Raw genomic sequence first — 15,420 nt, forward strand, 5'->3', positions numbered from 1 at the left:
TCCACGTCGAGAGCGTCTACGCTCTGCTCTACGCCCTTCGGCACTCGGACCAACGCGGTACAGAATGACCAACCACCACAGGACGCCAGGTCCTTCGGCTAAAGATGGACTTCCTAGCGGGAGATGTGTAGGCACCCCCGCCCTGCTGCCTGGATCCCAGCAGATTGGGGAGAGGACCGTGACTGGTGTCTATGTCCACCCCGGAAGTGGAGGGGTACACCCCCAAGAATTTCTTGGGTGTTCTGGGGGGGGGCCTCGAGCCTAGGCCGAGGAAGACCGAAATGCACCACAACAACCAGAAAGAGGGCGGTTGGGTGGACCCATCGGGATCTCCAGCGGGCAGAGCTGAAGCCCGTGTCCCTTCCCTTCAGTGGACTCACCAGCGAGACTGGAGGGGTCTGCCCAAAGCCCCGGAGGCAAACCGCCGCTGGGATGCTCCTAGAGTGGCAGGCGAGTGGAGGACCGTTGGGGGAGGTAGCACGTCTGGAACCGGGGCGGACGTGCACGCCCGCATGTCCACTTGAGGCCACGGACACATACAAGGTGCCTGCGCAGACAGCGGGCACCATGTCACAGCGCCTTATATGTTTGTGTGTGGGCGCTATTGTTTGTTTGTGTTTACAACTTTTGTACATCTACAGGCGTAACGTTGTTGGGGGCGTACCGGACTGCCCTGACAGAGACAGAGAAGCTGCCTTTCTCCCAGGCGGCTGCTTGTGTGTACATGTACACGGTGTCCTGAGACTCGTGTTCACTGGAAAAATGCGTCGGGAGCCGTGCCCCTTGGGAGGAGGTTCTGTAACAGAACACTCGCCTCTCGCGAGTCATGTGGTTTGGCCCGCCACGTGCAGTGACAGGATCTTTGTTTGTATCTACGCCTGCACACACCTGCACCTTGTTTGGCTTTGTGTATTTAAACCTGCATCAGTGTGTGCAGTGTTGTTGGTCATCGTTGATGTAGCATGTTGTTTGTGAGTTAATGTCTAAATGTAACATTCGTAACCATGTTTGTCTAGCTTGTGTTAATGTTAAAAATTGTTAGTGTTAAGTGTCTCTATGTTCACTGTTTGTGTTATATGGAATGCCACTATAGTCTTTATGTTTTATGTAAATAAATGTTTGTCCACGTCGAGAGAGTCTGTGCATCCTGCTCCACACCCTTCGGCACTCGCGTTACACTGAGAGGACACAGAATCTCTATACTCCCTTATGTTTTATGTTATTAATATGTCTAATTTAATGTTAAAAACCTCTTTTCCCTGTAAACACTCTTTTTATTACCTCAGTATATACATAGGTTGTGTATATACACAATATGAACACAGTATATATATGTATATACACAAACACAAGGTATATATACACAATTACAAGTGAGAAAAACATGTGAGAACAATGAAGTAAGGCAGAGAATACCAGACAAGGGGCGACAGAACTGGCATCAAATAATGTTCTAATCATTCTTTAGGGAATCTGTCAGTCACATATGTTATGTACAGTATCTTCCAATGAAAATTAACAAAAATCAGCCTTTGTGTACTGTTATTCACGTCACATATCTCTATATGTATTTCGGTTGTGGGCCTCACTGAGCTTGACAACATAGGTTTTTCTGCAGTTGTCAAACGTTTTAAGCTGGTTGTAGACATTGCACCTGATCTGTGAACTTTTCAACAGTATGAAACAAACTGGTCTTTTTTCTGTTTTGTTTAGCTTCACTTTTTGTGGCTCAATTGGCTAAAACTCAACAAAAGGAAGTATGATTGTGACCCAGTCTGAAAGATGGTCAGAGATAAATAAGGGCTGATATATCAGTACAAAATTGGGCTTATGTAATGCTTAGACATCCACGGTCAAATTGTTTTCTCAGTCATTAATTGCTGTTCTCAATGTCTTGTCAACTTGATGTTGTATTATGTGTTTGTTTTCTGCTACAGAAGAAGCTGACAGATTTGGCCAGTGCAGTGTAGAGAGAAACTCAAAAGGATCCACCTGTCACTACAGAGGACTTTCATATTGTGGTTGGTAGTGTTTCTAGCTATGAGATATGGTTTTGGTGAGTCTTACACATAAAAAGCATGTAAAATGTGTCTTTTATGTATATGGTGTAACATGCATATTTTATATGTAAGATCATCTTCAAAAACACTAAGATAGTACAAGAACACGTGGCTACTGAGTCAGTGAGTTAATTGAACTCCTCAACAATCTAAACTTCAATGAATGTTTCATACCATGGCACTGCAGATTAGGAGGACCTCTGTTGGCCAGAAGAGGGATTGCTGACACATTGACTATATGATTAAAGACATTATGAGTAAAGAAATTAATTTTAGTTTGCACCTGTGGTATCTGAGTTACCGGCATTTTTGAAAAAAGGTCAGAAGTGTCTATCACTGAAAAACCAGGTAAAATATATTTGTGCCAAAATAAGACCAATAATAAGACATCACTCTCCGACATCTACATATCCATTAGTGCTAGGGTCTCACTGGGAGGAAGAGGAGGCTGGCCTCGGACACGCTGGGAAGCCTACCCAGACACATCCTGCTGGATGTTAAAGTCAAAAGCAGGGTGCCCGTGAGTCAGACGCTCTGGGAGCTTACTCAGCGCGGGAGGGAGAGGTTTCAGGGCCAACATGGGAGTGTTGGACTGGCCAACGCTCAGGTGCAGAACATCCTGTTCCTGCTTTTTGTTCCTTGCATTGTACCCGTAACGAAAAATGCAGCCCAGCCTATTAGTGCTCAGCCTTTATAGTCCACAGTGCTAATAAGGTCAATATAAAACCCGGTAAACTCAGCACTGGGTCAGTGTCTGCTGATTCAACTCAAAAAGTTGAATACGGGTCTGGGCCATGAGGCCGGGGCTGCTGAGGACTACGTCCCAGATGACACCGTAGTCCCTCATGACGACAACCCACCTGTTCACCCTGACTCCGACGATGGTCTGACCGGCCAGATGAAGTCGACAAAGCGCCAGGCACACGGCCTGGACAAGGTGGCTGACGCTGGGCCACTGAGCAGTCCAATTCTGTCCAAAAGGTAACGAGAGGAAGAGACATCGTGCGCACGCACGTCTGTGGAGACAAAATACTACATGCGCACGCATAAATCTTTGACAGGCTACTTACTTGAATCCCTAGTCAATACCCAAACTGTAGAAAGAAGAACACACACATCAGTGCCACATATAGAATAGTACCGACACGGTCGCGGTTTGCTTAGTGAACACTTACAATGAACGCGGTACACCGCTGCACGTCTGCAATACAGACAGTACAGACAATACCGCAATACGGTCGATCTCGAGTTGTGAAGCACCACTTCGGACACGCATGCAAGCTAATTGGGTGCATTTAATCAGCCATTTTAATGTCATCTAGCCAGATAGTCAGACACTCTGTATTTTACACATAAATGACCGAGACGAGCGACCGATTTAGCGAGCTAGCTCCGTCGCTCGAGCCTGCTAATTTCGCCCATTAAATCTCACTTTTACATTCTTGACGTACGTAGACGGGGAATAAAAGCCAGGTAAAGAACCAGAGCGTAAAACATACCGAAAACGGATCGAAGGGCTAAACTTCAGACAACAGGAGAAACCGGCTGTGCTGATCTCCACTGTAATCCGGAGACAGTCAGCTGGTGTTCGGCACCTTTTCCAGTCGCGCTAGTTTACTAGCTAGTTGGCTAACGTACGACAGCTTTCTTTCAGAGTAATCTAACAAAGCGGATGTGTTCAGATTCCACTCATACTGAATAAAATGTACTAAAGGTCATAAAGACGGTGAACTACCATGGCGTTGTTCAAGCATAACCCACTAATGTTAGTATTCAAGAAAACTACTGAAAACACATCTGCTAATGTTGATTTCTAGCTAACGCTAGTTTAGCTGCACTGTAGCTACAGTACAGTACAGCATTGACCTGTTCCAGCCTCTCCATCTGTATTTCTCTCCAGTGTCTTGGCTGTTTTGTTTTGTTTTTTGATGATTTTTGCCCTGGTTTTCTCTCTGAACTGTGAACTCTCTTCTTCTTTGTGTATTGTGTGGAGGAGTGTCAGGTGCTGTGCTGATCTCCACTGTCATCCGACTCCAAACACACCTGTACCGGCGTCTCCTCATTAGAGGCGCAGACCTGAATGAACTCCAACGTCCACGAACGCTCCACCTTTACTGTTGATGGTTTATATGAAATTCACAAAGAGCTGTTTGTCCAGAAAATATTAATGGGTCTGCTGAATATAAACATGTACAATATAAAAAACATTTATATGTATTATTCATTGTATTGTTAAGTTTAAAAGCTTGATGATAATCTGGAATGCCATAAATTCCAGTATAACAAATGTAAAGGGGAGGCATCCGGTTTTAATTGAGCCAAAATGCCGAAGAAATTGAGGAAGCTGATGGAGGGCAAGAAATCAAAAAGAAAACATTTGAAATTAATAAAGTGGCTGCAAAATAGTACTACAAAGAAAGATGAAACGCAATCTTTGTCACCACAAAATGAAACTACACAACAGCGACTGCTGGGACTGCTATGAATGGTAGGCTAACGAGTTTACTTAGATGTTTTACTGTAACTTTATCTTAAATTAAACTTTCTAGCTAACGTAGACTTTATCAAATAACGTTGTCCCTTAAAGAATGCAGAGATTAATTACAAGCATTTTTCATTGTGATTTTCGCACATTCTAACATCAAATAGTAATTTAACAGTGTTAAATAGGCAGGACATGTAACGTTGGGTCTAGACTGTTAGACTCTGTACAGATCGCTATCCTGGTACATATTGTTTTCATACAGGAGGTGTCAACGTGCTGTGCTCAGGGGAAGGCAGACGAGGAGATCAATCAGACACAACTCTGTGTTTAGTGTTCTGATGTGTCTCTTCAAAGGGATGACATCTGTGTACAGGAGGGAGCAGCTAACACACGCAGGCTTATGTGTCTTACTTTATACAACAAGTGTGAACTGAGTGGCCATTTGAACTGTAATCAAACAGATTTTTGTTCAGAACATCTAGACACTTTCTGTAGTGTAAAAATATTTTAACGTTGCAATCTCAAACATCCATGTGTAACAAGCAGGTTAATTGGTTTTATTCAAATCAAGTCAATTGTTTGATTAAAAGAAGCAAAATAACCAGAACAGTTTACATGAACAAATTAACTTAATTAACAAATAAACTTCACAATTTTACTGAGTACATTCAATATCTAAGTAAGGAAGTGTTAAATACAGTTATTAAATTATTTAATAAATTTAGCACTATTATGTCCCTTCAGGTTTTCTCGTTTCTTGTCAAAAATGTCTAAGAAAGTGAGAGAGGCTTGTGTGGTGGCGATGGAAGAACTCAGAAGAAGGAAAGGAGGATGCAGACAGTTCACTGTCATAGATGAGAGTAACTTCAGGCATAGAAGAAATGCAGGTGCATATTTTATGTGGGTATAGAATTTTGTATAGTCTTAATAATGTATAATGGACATACAAGTCTTCATGCTTCATACCTTTAATTCTTTCATCTTGTTAATAGTTCTTAATTAATGTATTAATGCTTTACTTTTTATGTTACACAGTATGGAAGAGGGTGGATGGCTGGGGCGTTGTGGAGGAGGCAGTGGGTCTCTGGGATGCTGGGTGAAAATGCTGTCCACACTAAACAAAGAGAGCCAGTTCTTCACCTAGTTCAGAAAAGGTCCAGAAAGGAACTAGTGCCACTTATCATTCAGCATGTAAGGAGGGGATCCACAATCCTCAGTGGTGAGTGGCGTGTCTACCGGCAGGCTCTGTCTCAGCTTGGCTACAGACATTACACAGTTAACCACAGTATATCATACATGGATGCTCCTACAGGGGCTCACACCCAGCATATAGAGAGGGCCTGGAGAACATACAAGGAAACTGTTTGGAGGTTTAGAAGCAACTGCACAGAGGAGCTGTTAAAGGATCACTGGATAGTAATAGAATGGTATGAATGGCTAGCAAAAAAACACCATAATGGCCCTCTAGGACGAAGCCTTTATACAACATCCACCACTCTCCTAGCTCACCGCAAGCAGTAGAACACACACCACTTTGAGCCGCTCTCCTCCAGTCGTATATCCTTCTTTGTTTATTTGTCGTGAATGCCACCATAGCTTCAACGACTGGTGCCGTTGATCCAGTTTGGGTTAAAGATGACGGGTGTATCACATGAGCTTCATAAACCAGATGTTTCGACTCAAACAAACTGCACCTTGTTTAGTCCATTAATAAAACAGGATGTGGTCTTAGACTGGCAAACTCTTGACTGCATGGGCCTTAAAGTCTTGCCATGGTCCTCGTCTGAGAATGGAGGTCCATACAGAGATCCATAATAGCTGATGCTTTGTGGATCATTCCTGCCAGACTGCTGGCTAGTGGAGTTGATGACAGATCTTACACTGGAGCTCTGCATTTGAGACAGAGGCAGTCAGGGCAGTTTGCAATGTATCATTACAGTGTACTGGTGAATAGAGGCCTTAGATCAGTGTAGGGGTGAATAGAGGGCTTAGATCAGTGTACTGGTGAATAGAGGCCTTAGATCAGTGTAGGGGTGAATAGAGGGCTTAGATCAGTGTAGGGGTGAATAGAGGCCTTAGATCAGTGTAGGGGTGAATAGAGGGCTTAGATCAGTGTAGGGGTGAATAGAGGGCTTAGATCAGTGTAGGGGTGAATAGAGGGCTTAGATCAGTGCAGGGGTGAATAGAGGGCTTAGATCAGTGCAGGGGTGAATAGAGGGCTTAGATCAGTGTAGGGGTGAATAGAGGGCTTAGATCAGTGTAGGGGTGAATAGAGGGCTTAGATCAGTGTACTGGTGAATAGAGGGCTTAGATCAGTGTAGGGGTGAATAGAGGGCTTAGATCAGTGTAGGGGTGAATAGGGGGCTTAGATCAGTGTAGGGGTGAATAGAGGGCTTAGATCAGTGTAGGGGTGAATAGAGGACTTAGATCAGTGTAGGGGTGAATAGAGGGCTTAGATCAGTGTAGGGGTGAATAGAGGGCTTAGATCAGTGTAGGGGTGAATAGAGGGCTTAGATCAGTGTACTGTGTGACACTCGTCTGTCCTCTGTAACAGCTGATGCTCATATTGGCTGGAATGGCCAAGTACTCTCTCAGTCAGCCAGGTGGGGTGGAAGGGCAGGGCAGGGCAGGGCAGGGCAGGGGGCAGAGGCCACAAGGTACAGGTGGAGAACGGGAGGTGCAGGTGGTGGAGGGCAGTGTTACCGAAGGCCAGCATGCAAGAGTGAGAGTGAGAGAATGTGACATTGAGAGAGACAGATAGAGAGAGAGAATGTGAGAGAGAGAGTGTGTGTGTGTGTGTGTGTGTGTGTGTGTGTGTGTGTGTGTGTGTGTGTGTGTGTGAGAGAGAGAGAGCGGGAGGGAGAGAGAATGTGAGAGAGTGTGTGTGTGTGTGTGTGAGAGAGAGAGAAAAAAACAACAACACACACACCTGATAGTTAGGCAGATAGACATGACAGAAGAGTGAAAGGTTCATTCAGCCAATACGAATGATCTGCATTAAATACTTAATTAAATCTCTGTATTAACAATTTACTATTTGCCATACAGTAGACAGCTCTGCCTTGAGATCTGAAGTAAATTTATTTTTTATTTAATATAGAATGTAATGTGAAAAATAAATTCTGGTTTTAAAAAAATTCTCTTTTCTACCACTGTCAGTGTTACAACACTACCACCTGTTAGTAGATCGACTCTGGTTTTGTAGATTAATTCCTTTTTCACTTTATCAGATGCCTAAATGACAGAAAAAATACATATACCCTCTGACAGCAGGTGAGTGTAAACAAGCAATGTAAACACAAACAACTCCACCAACAAACAGTATGTACAAGACAAGCCTTATAGGTGCAAAGAAACACAGAGGACTAAGGAGTGGAACTGATTGAGATGAAAATACATTTTTCAGGAATCGCTAAATTGCAGCTGTACCTAGAACAGTTTTATTGTTTTATGATGGTTTGAACAGTTTTTGGGGAGTTTTGTTGTTTTTTGTTTTGTATTCTTGTTGATAGAAACATCTGACTAGCATTACAGAAGGCAGTGTGAACAGCAGGGCTCTTACATGTGTTTCTTGAACTTCCTGGGAGTCCCATAAGGATGCAAGAATTCCCTGAACACGGATGTGATGATTTAAAGGAAAGAGGAAACATTTTGATCAGTTTTTTAAATCTAAATTAAGTTAGCGTAAGTTCCAGTGGGATGACAGGCCTGTTGAAAGTCTTCCTTAGAATAAGGAAACGCCTCATTGCACTTGGAAAACCTGTCTACAATCACTAGCAAGTACTTCAACTGACCACAAGGTGGAATGTGCATAAAGTCTATCTGTAGACACTGAAAGGAATATTCTTGAGCCAGTATGGCATCATATTTGGCTTGTGTTGGTTGCTTCTGGCACAGGTTAAACAGCTATCTAGGAGGAGTTTTACAGTGAGACGTTTTGCAGGAATACAAAACTGTTTTTGAATGTTAGCCGTCACTCCCCCTTTGTGCAACATGTGAAATCCCATGAAAATGGCGCACAAGAAATGGCAAAATAGATTTAGGAAGGGTGACACGCCCCTCCGGGTCACGGATTAGACCATTTTAATCAGGACTACAGCCCTAATCAACCCAGTGAGAGCAGTCCTGTTGTGTACTCTGAGCTTGTAAGAAACGCAGATTGATATTATTCGGCACAAAGCAATGAGAAAACATGGCGATAGCTTCACACATCGAGGATATAGCGTATGGGCATGAGGGGGCATTAACAGCTGCCCAATGTGGGATCTCATCTGCTGAAGCATTGCCAGTGGCCGTGTCAGACTCAGAGGTTGTGTCATGACCCTTGACCGTTACGATAGCCAGCCAAGCTGGTAGTGTACATGCAGAAAAAATTGCAGACACTAGTCCTGGATTAGAAATGGGCTTACCTTCCAAGATACGGAACCCCCGGAGCGACAAATCTTATCGAAGTTATGAGCAACCCCACCATCTACACTGACTGCAGTTGATTTCTGATTTCTGATACACACTGTTCTACAAGTTATACATGCTATGGAATCATAACTCGCTGTGTTGAAGTCTCTGTACAAATCTACACATTAAAGTTGGAAATCTTTGGAAACTGGGAAAGATTTTTCATTCTGTTTTCTGTGTGGTGGAGTGATACAGGTGCAGATGTACACAGTATGAGTGTAATGTCTTGTGATAGTTACCCTCCACCACAGTGTGTTCATATGGACTGTGTTTGAGATGCACATATGCTGTGTTTATATACATACATATATATATATATATATATATATATATGTAAATTAAAACACAGGATTAACACAGCAAAGTCTGTATATTTTAACTAAGTAGGTAAAACAAAAGTCTATTAAAAAAAACCCTTACTTTTGATTTTTTTTTGTGGAGAGTCTTCCATGTTGTCTTTGAAGGGGAGATTTATGGGGAATTGTCCTGCTTAAAGACAGGAGGTGACATCACCCAATTTCCTGTTTTTCCTTGTATTAGTTTCCAATGGAAATTTCAAGAGTGGAGTTTTGATGTTGACTTATGTTGGAGAATTTATGATTGCTGGATTTCTTTTATTGAACTTGTAACTTGTAAATACTAAATTCTCTTTTTTTTTTAACATTTTGTTTGTTTTTGTAGTGATGGCCAGATGAATCCTTCAAGCTTTCCATCCAGTTGGTTCAAAAAAAGGTTCATATCTCGAGGCTTCATGTGCACACAAACCCCCCTGCTGGCTAAACCTTTATTGTCATTTCAACTATTTGTGATGGATCTCTTGGCTGTTTTGCACCAGTGTCAGCATGGGAATAGGCACTGCCAACAATAGAAAAAAAAGTTGTGTGTTCATGATTAGGCAGGTCTAGCTATAAGGTTTTTGTTAATTAGAATTAATGAAGGTTCATTACTGAATCGATTTCAGCACCAAGTAAAGTTTGTGGTTCACAGTGGTCATTTATATTTCATCAGTTTAACTCTCTCTTACATGACAATCACATATAAACAGTTAAAAACTGAGTGGCAGTGTGGAATGGGTGATAAATACAGTGGTAACCACAGAACTGTTCAGTAAATGACCTGTACAAATGTAAGTGAGCGGTAAGGAGGCGGACGTGAGAGCAGAGAAGAACAAGATTTATTACGGGCAAATCCAAAATCAGAGTCATTGTAGCAGTCCAGGGTGATAGAGCCAACACGGAGAGTACGTGGATACATGAGCAAACAAACAAAACACACAAAGGCAAACAGGGGAAGCAGGCTATAACAAAGGCTAGGAAAAACGAAGGAACGGAGTACAAACTTAAATACGTGCATATACGGGCTTTCAAAAACATTCACCAAACGCAATGAAGCCTAACAACCACCATGAACACGCATATGCCATGAACAACCAAAACATAGGGCACAAGACACTGTTTAAATACATGAACTAAACGAGGGACAGGTGTGGAAAATCAAACGAGGGGCGGAGAAAACGAAACTGCGAAATGGAACTAAAATACACAAGACAGGAACACACGGAACACAGAAGCTGGGAGGGACTAACCGTGACAACATGTTGCTATGGTAATTGGGTTTCTTTTTTTGGAGGGGAATTTATTGGTGTAGAATCATAGCTGAGGAATGGATCCTAGACCTCCGTACGAGACCTCACCATGTCAGTTGTTTATCATGAAGCACAAGGTGAAGTAGTGGTCGACCGATTCATTGGCCAATTAAATGTCTTTTTTATAATCAGCACTGGCATTGTTATTTTCCTTCCTGCCGTCGACTGAGAAGGTTGGGCGGGGGGTGAGGGGTGGGTCTTCTTTATTTATTTTTTATTACCTGTGGAGGTTTTTATTTAAAATAAGTGCCCTGCTGACAGAGTACAGATATACTTAAGCAAACAGTGCAGAAAATAACAGTGTTAAATGTTCATTTAAGTTGTCTCAATTGGTACCATTAAAAAACAAGAGACCACTACAAAATTAACAGTTTCTCCCGTTTTACAATTGATGTGTATGTGTTTGACCAGGCTGAGCAGTTTTGTTTTATTCCATAAACTACTGGCAACATTTCTTCCAAATTCCAGATAAATATATTGTATTTTAGAGCATGATTTTTTAATGAAAATGACTAATGGTCAAAAGAATAAAACAGTTACAGAAATTTCAGACCACAAATAATGCAAAGAAAACAAGCTCATATTCATTTATAAACCACACAGTACTAATATTTCAACATAGGATGAGTCAAGAAATCAATATTTGGTGGAATAACCTTGATTTTTAATCACAGCTTTCATGCATCTTGGCATGCTTTCCACCAGTCTTTCACATTGCTGTTGGATAACTTTTTGCCACTCCTGGCAAAGAAATTCCAGGAGCTCAGCTTTGTTTGATGGCTTGTGACCATCCATCTTCCTCTTGATCACATTCCAGAGGTTTTCAATGGGGTTCAGGTCTGGAGATTGGGCTGACCATGATAGGCTCTTGATCTGGTGGTACATCATCCACACTTTGATTGACCTGGCTGTGTGACAAGGAGCATTGCCCTGTTGAAAAAAACAATCATCAGAGTTGGGGAACATTATCAGAGCAGAAGGAAGCAAGTTTCTTCCAGCACAGTTTGGTAAGTGGCTTGATTTATGTGTCCTTCACAAAGAGAAATCTGCCCGATTGCAGTCTTGCTGAAACAACCCCAGATCATCACCGATCCTGCACCAAATTTCACAGTGGGTGCAAGACACTCTGGCTTGTAGGTTTTCCAGGTCTTCATCTAACCATTACATGACCAGGTGTTGGACAAAGCTGAAAATTGCACTCATCAGAGAAGATGACCTTACTCCAGTCCTCTACGGTCCAATCCTTATGGTCTTTTGCAAACTTCAGTCTGGTTCTTCTTTGCTTCTCATTGATGAAGAGCTTTTTTCTAGCTTTGCATGACTTCAGCCCTGCCTCCAGAAGCCTGTTTTGAACTGTCCTTGCTGTGCAATTCACCCCAGCTGCTGCATGCCATTCATTTTGTAGGTCACTTGACATCATCTTACGGGTGTTAAGTGACATTCGAATGAGGCGGCGATCGTCATGGTCGGTAGAGAGTCTGCCAGTCTGGAGCTGTTGCTGTCCCATGTGTTTGCTGCTTGACTGTGTACTTATGAACCGCAGTTTTTGAAATTTTCAAGATAGAAGCAACCTGATGCTCACTGTATCCCTCTGCCAGTAAAGCTTTCCTCATTAAGACACTTTCCTTTCAACTCTTTTGGCATGGTCTGTAGCTGTATTTTGACTATACTAATTTTTGGGTAGTCCTAGCACTGCTTTTCCCATCCAGCTGGTTCTATAACAAGAGAATAGTGATGACAGCAGCAGTGGTTTTTATCCTGTTGCTCGTTAGAACAGGATTTTGTTAAGGTGATCACCTATTCAGCATCTCATTAAGTAGAATGAGGTCTGTCTGTGAAGGATTTCAACAAACACTTGAATGGAAGGGCTGCTGTACATGTGGAGATGCTGATTTAAGAAACAATTGGAGTGGTCTCTTATTTTTTTCTGGAGCTGTATATTGTCCAGTTAAAGCGCTGCTTTCTTTTCACCCAATAGGATGGACAATTTGTCAGTGTTCGATAGATACTTAGAGTTGGGGTCGGTCGTCTCAAATTTTGTAAAGTAAATTTGTTGTGTTTGACTGAATGTTTCACATTCAGTGAGAAAGTGCAGCTCTGTCTCTACAGTGTCATTTTTACACTGCTGACAGAGTCTCTGCTCTTCTGCAGACTGCATGACTTATATTGGCTGGTCTGGATGGGCAGGCTGTGTTCCCTGAGTCTGTACTTTGTCAACGTATTTCTGTGTTTAATGGCACTCACTTTGTACAGGTAGTCTGCTACAGTGTACTGACATTTTAGGGTCAGATAACAGTGCATTATGCTTTGAGCTTGTGTTTGTGTGTTCCAACGGTTAATGTAGTTTAGCTTTTGTAGTGTTATCATTTGGTTTGGTCTGATTGTTTGTTTGTATTTCAGACTGGTCCTGGTGTGTTACAGTGTTAGTGTTTGTTAATGAACTCAGTGTCAGGGCCAGCTGTGTGAGGGGACCTGCTGTGTGAGGGGACCAGCTGTGTGAGGGGACCTGCTGTGTGAGGGGACCAGCTGTGTGAGGGGACCAGTTGTGTGAGGATACCAGCTGTGTGGAAGACCTGCTGTGTGAGGGTACCAGCTGTGTGAGGGGACCAGCTGTGTGAGGGGACCTGCTGTGTGAGGAAACCAGCTGTGTGAAGGGACTCTTTTCTCTGCTCAGCTCTTGGCACTGCAGGGCTTTATAGTGGTACCAGTGGTAGTCACCGTTTTTTTTAAGTATAGCCAGTATTTAATAATCCTTTTTTGAATTTGGAATAATAGTGTAAATTGGCCTAATTCAGCTCTACAGGCATTATTTGTTGTTTTCCTGTGCACTTTCAGGATATTCAGAGTGCATAATTTCAGCTGGGTGTTTGATCCATTGTGAGTGGCCCTCACACTTCAAGTTTGGTTTATTTGTCACATACATAGTCATATGCAGTATAACTCGCAGTGAAATGGTTCACAACCATACAGCAGAATTGGTTGTATGATAGACTGGAATATTTTGAGCCAAATTTGAATTGGTATTTGAATGTGAATTTGACATTTGATTGCACAGAATGCCCTGCGTGTTTTCTCTCTCAGTTGACTGACTGCTGGATTGAAGTTTCCAGTTGAAGTAATCTTTAATCCTGAGTAATTGTAATTTGTACAGGTTTCTAGTGTTTGTGTTCATAATGTGAAACTTGTGTGGTGTGTTTGCCTGAGATCTGGCTCTTTTTGGAAAATGATGGTTTTGGTCTTTTTCAGGATTTTTTTACTTGGGTGTTTAATCATTTCATTTCAAATGCCATCAGACCCACTTGCTTTTTTTGGTTTTAAGAGTAGAAATTTGATTTCTAAGTTCCTGCTCAGTAGTGGGTGAGTCCAAGGGATTCTAGAAGTCCTTTATTTTTAGTTCTAATATATTAAATTTTTCAGTTATATGCTTTTGTTCAGGTCTTGTATTTTTGAGTAATTGATTGTAAAGTGATTTAACATGTGTTATCCAATATGTGTTTTGAAAAGCCAATTCTTCTTATTTAGATTTATTAAGAGTGTTCAAGAAATGTGTCTAAAAGTGTTTGAATTTCTTGAGAGCTTTCTGGAACTCCTCTGTGCTGTTTTGGGCCCATCTGTATCGTCTCCTGGTATTAAACAGCTGACTGGTCTGTGTGGGTGCAGCACTGCTAGTCTCTGTCCTATTAATGAACACAGTGATGTGGCTGTGATCAGACAGAGGGGTTAGTAGCTTTACAGTGAATGTACTGAGAGAGAATGTACTGTTATCATGTAATCCACTGTATTGCCAAGAGGTGAGCAAAAGGTGGACCTCCCCAAAGAGTCCCCTCATAACCTACTGTTGACAATGTACAGACCCAGATTTTGTCAGAGCTGCAGGAGGTCTTTTCCATTCCTGTTTACCTATGTGTCAGAATGATATCAGGAAAGAAACGTTTCCTTGTATTAACAGCCCTGTGGACCTCGAGAAATGTGTACTTTGAAAATGATCAGAACATCCTTGGAAAATACAAAACATGCAAAAGGGGTTCGGGTGGAAGAGGACTTTCCAGATCTGGCAGGTTTTATACAGTTTTATACAGTGTTTGAGAAGCAATTTATAGGAGGAAGGTTTTACTGATCTAAACCTGCAACTTAACGATGAAGGTAAGAAGCTTAATTTTTGTGACACTTTTTTGTTTAGATTTAATGTTCATTTTCAAAATGAGTGTGTGCAGTGTGGCAACACTTAATGGGGCCGGGGATGTGAATAAAAGAACACAGTTTTTTCAGTTAATCAAATGTAAAGGAAATGATGTAGATTTTGCTCAAGTAACTCATAGTGATAGACAGAATGAAGCAGACTGGCTGAGAGAGTGAGAAGGTAAAGCCTTCCTTAGTCACAACTGCACCATGTCTGGGGGCGTGGCTGTGTCATGTCAGGGGGCGTGGCTGTGTCAAGTCTGGGGGCGTGGCTCTGCCCCTTCCCAACAGCTGGGTTCCACAATTTGTAGTGGAGGATATTGAGGCTCTTAAAGTAAAAAAAAAACAAACAAACAAAAAAAACTAGCCAACCTGCTTGGGGTATAGGCACAGGGGGCTCTGGTGTATTCTCCTTTTCAGAATGTGACACAGATGTACTCTCTGTCCAAGTTTTTCTTTGGTTTAGAACATAAACATGGTCAGAGCAGATGGATACATGCCTTGAAGTCTGGTACTGTACTCTCAGATCCTGTGGAGATTCGTAGAAGAGCAGCACAGTTCTAAACTAGGCTGTATACCATACCAATATAGATCAT

This window comes from Electrophorus electricus, chromosome 1, assembly GCF_041902795.1.
Source record: "Electrophorus electricus isolate QZ-2024a chromosome 1, ASM4190279v1, whole genome shotgun sequence".
NCBI lineage: Eukaryota > Metazoa > Chordata > Actinopteri > Gymnotiformes > Gymnotidae > Electrophorus > Electrophorus electricus.